The sequence below is a fragment of the Otolemur garnettii genome, unplaced genomic scaffold (assembly GCF_000181295.1).
Source record: "Otolemur garnettii isolate 467f Iridium unplaced genomic scaffold, OtoGar3 scaffold00098, whole genome shotgun sequence".
NCBI lineage: Eukaryota > Metazoa > Chordata > Mammalia > Primates > Galagidae > Otolemur > Otolemur garnettii.
The window spans coordinates 6,846,032-6,852,524 of record NW_003852493.1 but is presented as its reverse complement, the minus strand read 5'-3'; the positions used below and the strand labels follow the sequence as shown (position 1 = coordinate 6,852,524).

Sequence of the window (6,493 nt, the reverse complement as noted above, 5' to 3'; positions counted from 1 at the left end):
AAAAACTTTCACACTGATAGCTTTTACACTATACAGTTTTCCTACTACAAAATGTTAAAATGTAGGCAATCATGAACATATACCATCAAAAAGAGTTATGAGGCAGATACAGAGCTGATTAAAAACTGGCCATACTAGAATCACGGATGACTTTAATGCCTTTATGTAGAACACAATGGGGGCATCTTTGTGCTTTACCTGGGAAAGTAAGCCGTCTAGCCAATGTGGCAGAAAAAACAAATAAATCATTTTAAATAAGTAAGAATTCTTATTCAATACACCTGACACAGCAAGAAGGGGGGGCAAGATTATGCAAGTTGACTTTGCTTACATTTGTTGTGAAATTTAGTGTAAAAGAAGAGCTACAAAAGGTTTTATTTATAAAACATATGTGATATATAGACTTACATAAATACGTATTATTGTGTGTGTGTAACAGTCAGGACCCTGTGAAGGGCATACCACTGGTAGAGAAAATTCTAAAGGTTTTTCTGAACAGAATGTTTTGGACTTCAGCTATCAACTCCAGTTGTTTATATTCATTAAAAAATCTAGGCTGGGTAAGGTGGCTCATGCCTATAATCCTAGCACTCTAGGAGGCTGAGGAGGTGGAATGCCTGAGCTCATGAGTTCAAGACTAGCTTGAGCCAGAGTAAGACCTCATCTCTAAAAAAATAGCTGGGCGTTGTGGAAGGCGCCTGTAGTTCCAGCTATTTGAAACTGTGAGGCAGAAAATCGCTTAAGCCCAAGAGTTTGAGGTTGCTGTGAGCTGTGACACCGTGCCACTCTACCAAGGGTGACAAAGTGAGACTGTCTCAAAAAAAAAAAAAAAACCCTATTCTGCAAGTATTATTTTGAACATGAGTTGGAATAAAAGGCATTGATTGTTTCCCAGCGTGTTGAATGCTTCTTCACACACTACCTCATCTAATTTAATCCTCACTTTAACCGTAGGAATTAACTATGTTCCTTCTGAAATCTGAAGAGGTTAAATAATTAAGGCAAAAACTAACTCAGATCTTCTGACTCTGGCGCCACTGCCTCACGTACTACCGCTGTTGCATAAAAAACTGCAGAGCTATGACATGAAGTACTGACTCCATTTCAGAAAAACAGTGTGTTACCTCAAGAAGAAACCTAGTTACAATATGTCTCTGCCTTCTTAACAGTGGTGCTGTTTGACTTTTAAATTTATCATCAACCCTACCTCCTAGCTTTGGACAGGAGGTAGGAATGAGGAGATACTTAACAATATGAAAAAAAAATCTTTAAAAAAATCCTACCAAATCGATCTTTTATTTTGGTTTTCCTCTTTTTATTTTTTTTTTTTATTTTTTTGAGACAGAGTCTCACTCCGCCGCCCTGGGTAGAGTGCTGTGGCGTCATTATTTCACAGCTGCAACCTCAGACTCCTGGACTCAAGCCACCCTTCCTATCTGAGCCTCCCGAGTAGCTGGGCCTGCAGGCGCCGCCACCACGCCAGGCTGGCTGAGACCGGACCTCACTCCTGCTCTGGCTCGTCTGGAACCTGCGAGCTCGGGCGACCCACCCGCCTCGGCCTCCCACGGTCCTGGGACTACAGGCGTGAGCCACCGCGCCCGGCCTAACAAACAACAGCAGTGGTGACGAATTTCATTGCCCAGAGATCACTCCCATATAGTATTTGCTTTTGAAAACAGGGTAAGTATTAACCGTAGTGTTGGGGGGGGGGGTGTACATACTCATCTTCACTACGCACTTTCAACCAAATAAGAGCGCATTCTACTACGGGCGCCTTCCATATTTTTACTTCCATCAGGTCCTTTTTAATATACATATATAATCACCTCTGTTAATTTAAAGAACAGAAAATCTACCAAAACAACAAGAAGCCCCAAAGCGCCAGGATATTCGCGGCGGACTAGAGCTATGAATGAGCAGATCCTCACGGAATGGAAGGGGCCGACAAAGTCCCTTCAGTTCGAGGCTGGGGCGGCCCAACCCAACCCTTCCCGTGTCCAGCCCCGCGCTCCCTAAATACCTCACTCGCGACACCCCGGCCCAGGGGCTCCACCAGATCCTACAGAACCAGCCCAAGAGGAGGCCGCGCCAGGCCAAAGCAGGGCTGCAGCCCCTCGCCCTCGCTCACCACGTCCACAAAACGCACAATCTGCCCCCTCCACCCGTCACAAACTCCACCACGGGACCAAAGGCCGCCAACAGCAGAGGCTGTGCTGGGCTCCCGCTCCGCCCCGCGGGTCTGGACCGAGCCGGGAAGCGGCCTGCGCGCCCCCGGCCTCCGCTGTCCTCTCTTCCCCTCCCCCACCCGCGGCCTCGTCTCGAACAAGCTCCCCGCGAGGTAGAAACCCGAGCCCCGCAGCTTATTACCCCCGCTCCTGAGGCGGCACTGAACAGGGTGCGTCCTCCTCGCCGCAACCACGCCGCCGCCTTTCTCCTCGGAGTTTTAGGCCTGTGGCTGAGGAAAAGCAGTTCGCAGCTGAGCACAATGGCGCCCGCCCCTCTCCTCGATCCGGCGCAGAACCAGCCACCACCGTTAAGCGCCCCTCCCTTCCCCTACTCCCCCAGTTCGCGGACTTCCCGGCCTCTCGCGAGAGTGGCGGCGCTGCGGGAACCCGAGAGCTGCGGGCTGGCTCGACGTGCCCCACCGCGGGGTGGTGCTCTGACTGCGGCAACCGTTGAAGGTCTGCCCCGAGGGAGTCAGCGAGGCGCCACTGGTAAGCGGCAGAGGATGGTTGGCTGGAGTGCTGGCGGCGGGGCCGGCGAGCGTGCCGGCGCCGGGGGCCGGGGGCCGGGGCCGGGCCCGGGATGGCTGTCCTCCTCGGCTGGCGAGGGTCTCGGAACAGCCCCATCGCTCCCCCGCGCCCGGGTCCCCGCCCCCGGGCTCCAGCCTCTCCGGCTAAACTGCAGGGCCCACGGCTTCGAATACTACCCAGCTCTTTTTTTTCTTTCCTTTTCTTTCTTTCTTTTTTTTTTTTTTTGGCGCTTGGTAAGTGGCGCAGTGAACGTTTATTGAATTGAATCAAGCACAGCCTTTTCCGACCTCCCGTTCTCCCTCCTTGTTCCCTGCCCGCCCTATTAAGCCCTTCCCCTTCAGCGAAGGAGCTGATTTTCTAATCTTGTGGTAATTTTCAGTGGTAATTAAGTCTTGGTGATCGGATACTTCTGCTATCGTTTCTTTTAGTCGTGACGTTAGCCTTCGATAGCGTAGCTATAGATTTTTCAGTAAAAATTTCACTTATTTGGAAAGCAAGGAAAATTAGGAGATAAATGGTCTGGTGGATATTAGAACTTTCAAAGAACCGTAAATGTGGTAAACCAAGATGTAAATGAGTACAAATTTTTTAAAAAGGAGTAGATTAGAGGAAAAAGCCACAATTTATGTGGATTTAGATGACGTGGATTTTGAATAATGTCAAACAAAAGTTCTTTAACAGTAAAGATCAGTTATTGAAACTTGGAAGCAATCTGAAGGCACTTGATTTTTTTTTAATGACCTATTTTCTTATTAAAAGCAATCTATTCGATACAACTACAGGAATTTCAATAAATGAATATGGTGTTTATATATTCGTCACTTCATCTTAAGGGAATGGAATATCAAACACTATCATTCTTATTTTACTGTGTCTTAGACTGTTCCTGATTCATTATGATAAATTGTAAAATACTGTGAATTTTAAAGTTTGGTTATTATTTAAAGTCGGTACACAATACCAGTCTAACTTTCAGGGTATTCATTGACGATTAAGCATCTGATATGGGATAAATGAGCAGGGATTACTTTTGTTTAGAGGAAGTTAATTTGCCCTTTAAAGAAAAACAATTGTTTTCCAGTCTGTTTGAGTGCCCTATAGCATTGTGGTCACGTATAAGTATATATGCACCCTGAATAACTGGACTGGATAGGTTCAATCCCAACCCTGCCTCTTACTACCTTTGAACAATTGCTTAAACTTGCTAAGCTTAGGTTTTCTGTAAAATAAAGTTAGTATCAATACCCATACCTCATAGGGTTGTTGGAAGAATCGAATGAGATAGTACATCAATTCCTAGAACATAGTAAGCATTCCATAATTCTTAGCTTTTACATTCCGTGTCTGAACCACCACTAATACTATTTCTTTCGGGGCTAAATATAGGTCCCTTAAAACATCTCAAGTTTATTCTTCGGTAAGAGGAATGACTGCACCATTTTCCTGAGCTATGTCAGTCAAACCTGGTAGTGGCAACTTCTCTACAGAACCCCCAAACTTGGCAAGGATGTTACAGATTTTGGCAGATTATGGCTTCATCCTCACTCAGCACTGATGGTATTATCAGAGGTGAGTATGACACCAGTTTCCTTTGCTAAACAGAGCTAGCAGATTCTTCTTTTTTATTGATGTAGCAAATAGGTAAAGACCATTGATAAATAGTTTTTATTTTTAGGAATGGCTGGTTGTTTTTATTTAATGTAGCCTCTCAAATTTCAGTCACCAGGTAATTTTCATTATGAAAAAAATTAATGAGATTTTAAAATGTTAGAAGACATTTTGCTACAAATTATAGATACAAAAAGGTAGAACAATGACCATATTTTCTAAATAAAAAATCAGGACTATGTGATAATGACAGGCAAGCATTTGAAATTAGAACTATTCCAAATAATCTAAATTTCATAGTTGTCTTTTATTGACAGAATGTCCCCAGTTGACCTTCCCTTGATAAACTTTATATCCTTTCTGACTGACTCTGACACTCCTTTCTTTTTTTTTTTAATTTCAGATTAATATGAGGGTACAAATGATTAGGTTACAATGTTTCCGTTTGCTACATAAGGTCTCTATTGTAGTTGTGCCCCTTACCCAGCAGGTGTGCCATATATTCTTACATTGTGCCAATTAGGTGAGAGCACCTCAATGCCCCCCCCCACTCTTTTCTCCCCTCCCTCCAACTGGAATTAAATTGAGTTTTTCTCTGGTGTGGGTATGTATTTGTTCCTCTACTGGCTTTAGGTTAGGATTGAATATGTTGGATACTTCTTTTTTCTTTATTTTTTCCTGAGACAGTCTCACTTTGTTGCCCCTGGTAGAGACAGCTCACAGCAACCTCAAACTCTTGGACTTGAGCAATTTGTTTCAGCCTCCGAAGTAGCTGGGACTACAGGTGCCCACCACAACACCAGCCTATTTTTAGAGATGAGGTCTCACTCTGGCTCAGGCTGGTCTCAAACCTGTGAGCTCAGCTAGTCTACCTGCCTTGGCCTCCCAGAGTGCTAGGATTACAGACGTGAGCCACAGCGCCCAGCCGATACCTCCTTTTTCATTTTCATGGTTCTTTGCTAAAGGAAATGTTCTCTCATATCCAGGTTAATGCAAAAGATGTAAAGTTTCCATCTTTTTATGGCTGAATATTCCATGGTATGTATACATGTATATATATATATATATATACACACACCACAGTTTCTTAATCCATTTGTATGATAAGCACTTGGGTTGATTCCACATCTTGTCAGTTATAAATTGAGCTGTGATAAACAATCTGGTATAAAAAAATGATTTTTTTTCTTCTGGGTAGGTACCTAGTAATGGGATTACAGGATCAAATTGAAGGTCTGTTTTTAGTTCATTGAAGATTCTCCATACTTCTTTCCAAAGAGGCTGTATTAGTTTGCAGTGCCACCAACAGTGTAAAAGTTTTCCCTTCTCTCCATGTCTGCACCACCATCTGCCACCTTGGGACTTTGTGTTGTGCCTTATTCTCACTGGTATTGAGTGATATCTCAGAGTGGTTTTGATTCGCATTTCTCTGATGGTTAGGGATGATGAGCATTTTTTCATATATTTGTTGGCCATTCATCTGTCTTCAGAGAAGGTTCTGTTCTTGTCTCTTGCTCATAGATGATACCATTTGCTCTTTTTTTGTTGACTAATTTGAGATCTCTGTAGGTTTTAGTTACCAGCCCTTTGTCAGTTTTGTAACATGCAAATATTTTTCCCATTCTGAAGTTTGTCCACTTCCTTTACTTGCTCTGTCCTTAGTTGTGCAGAAGCTTTTCAGTTTAATTAAGTCCCATTTGTTTATTTTTGTTATTGTTGTGATTGCCAATGCAGTCTTCTTCATAAAATCTTTCCTCAGGCCAATATCATCAAGAGTTTTTCCCATGCTGTCTTTGTTTTATGTCTTAGATTTAAAATTTTAGTCATTGTGAGTCAGTTTTTGTAAGACATGAAAAGTACGCATCCAGTTTTGGTCTTATAAATATGGTTATCCAGGCTAGGCACTTGTGGCTCAGACGGCTAAGGCGCCAGCCACATACATCTGAGCTGGCGGGTTCAAATCCAGCCTAGGCCCGCCAAACGGCTACAACCAAAAAATAGCCAGGCATTGTGGCGGGCTCCTGTAATCCTAGCTACTCAGGAGGTGGTGGCAGGAGACTTGCTTGAGCCCAGGAGTTGGAGGTTGCTGTGAGCTGTGATGCCACAGCACTCTACCCAGGGTGACAGCTTGA

The 6,493-nt window shown here is 44.0% G+C and overlaps 1 protein-coding gene across 4 annotated transcripts in view; it reads right to left on the bottom strand.

The window, feature by feature from the left end:
* Positions 1-2,564, bottom strand: part of MARCH7 (membrane associated ring-CH-type finger 7) — a 54,980-nt gene extending 52,416 nt beyond the window's left edge. For all 4 annotated transcript variants that reach the window (XM_012808986.2, XM_023516808.1, XM_023516806.1 and 1 more), the window contains exon 1: positions 2,368-2,564. The gene's annotated coding sequence lies outside the window, so the exon portion shown is untranslated. The remainder of the gene's footprint in view (positions 1-2,367) is intronic.
* Positions 2,565-6,493: the final 3,929 nt, after the last annotated feature.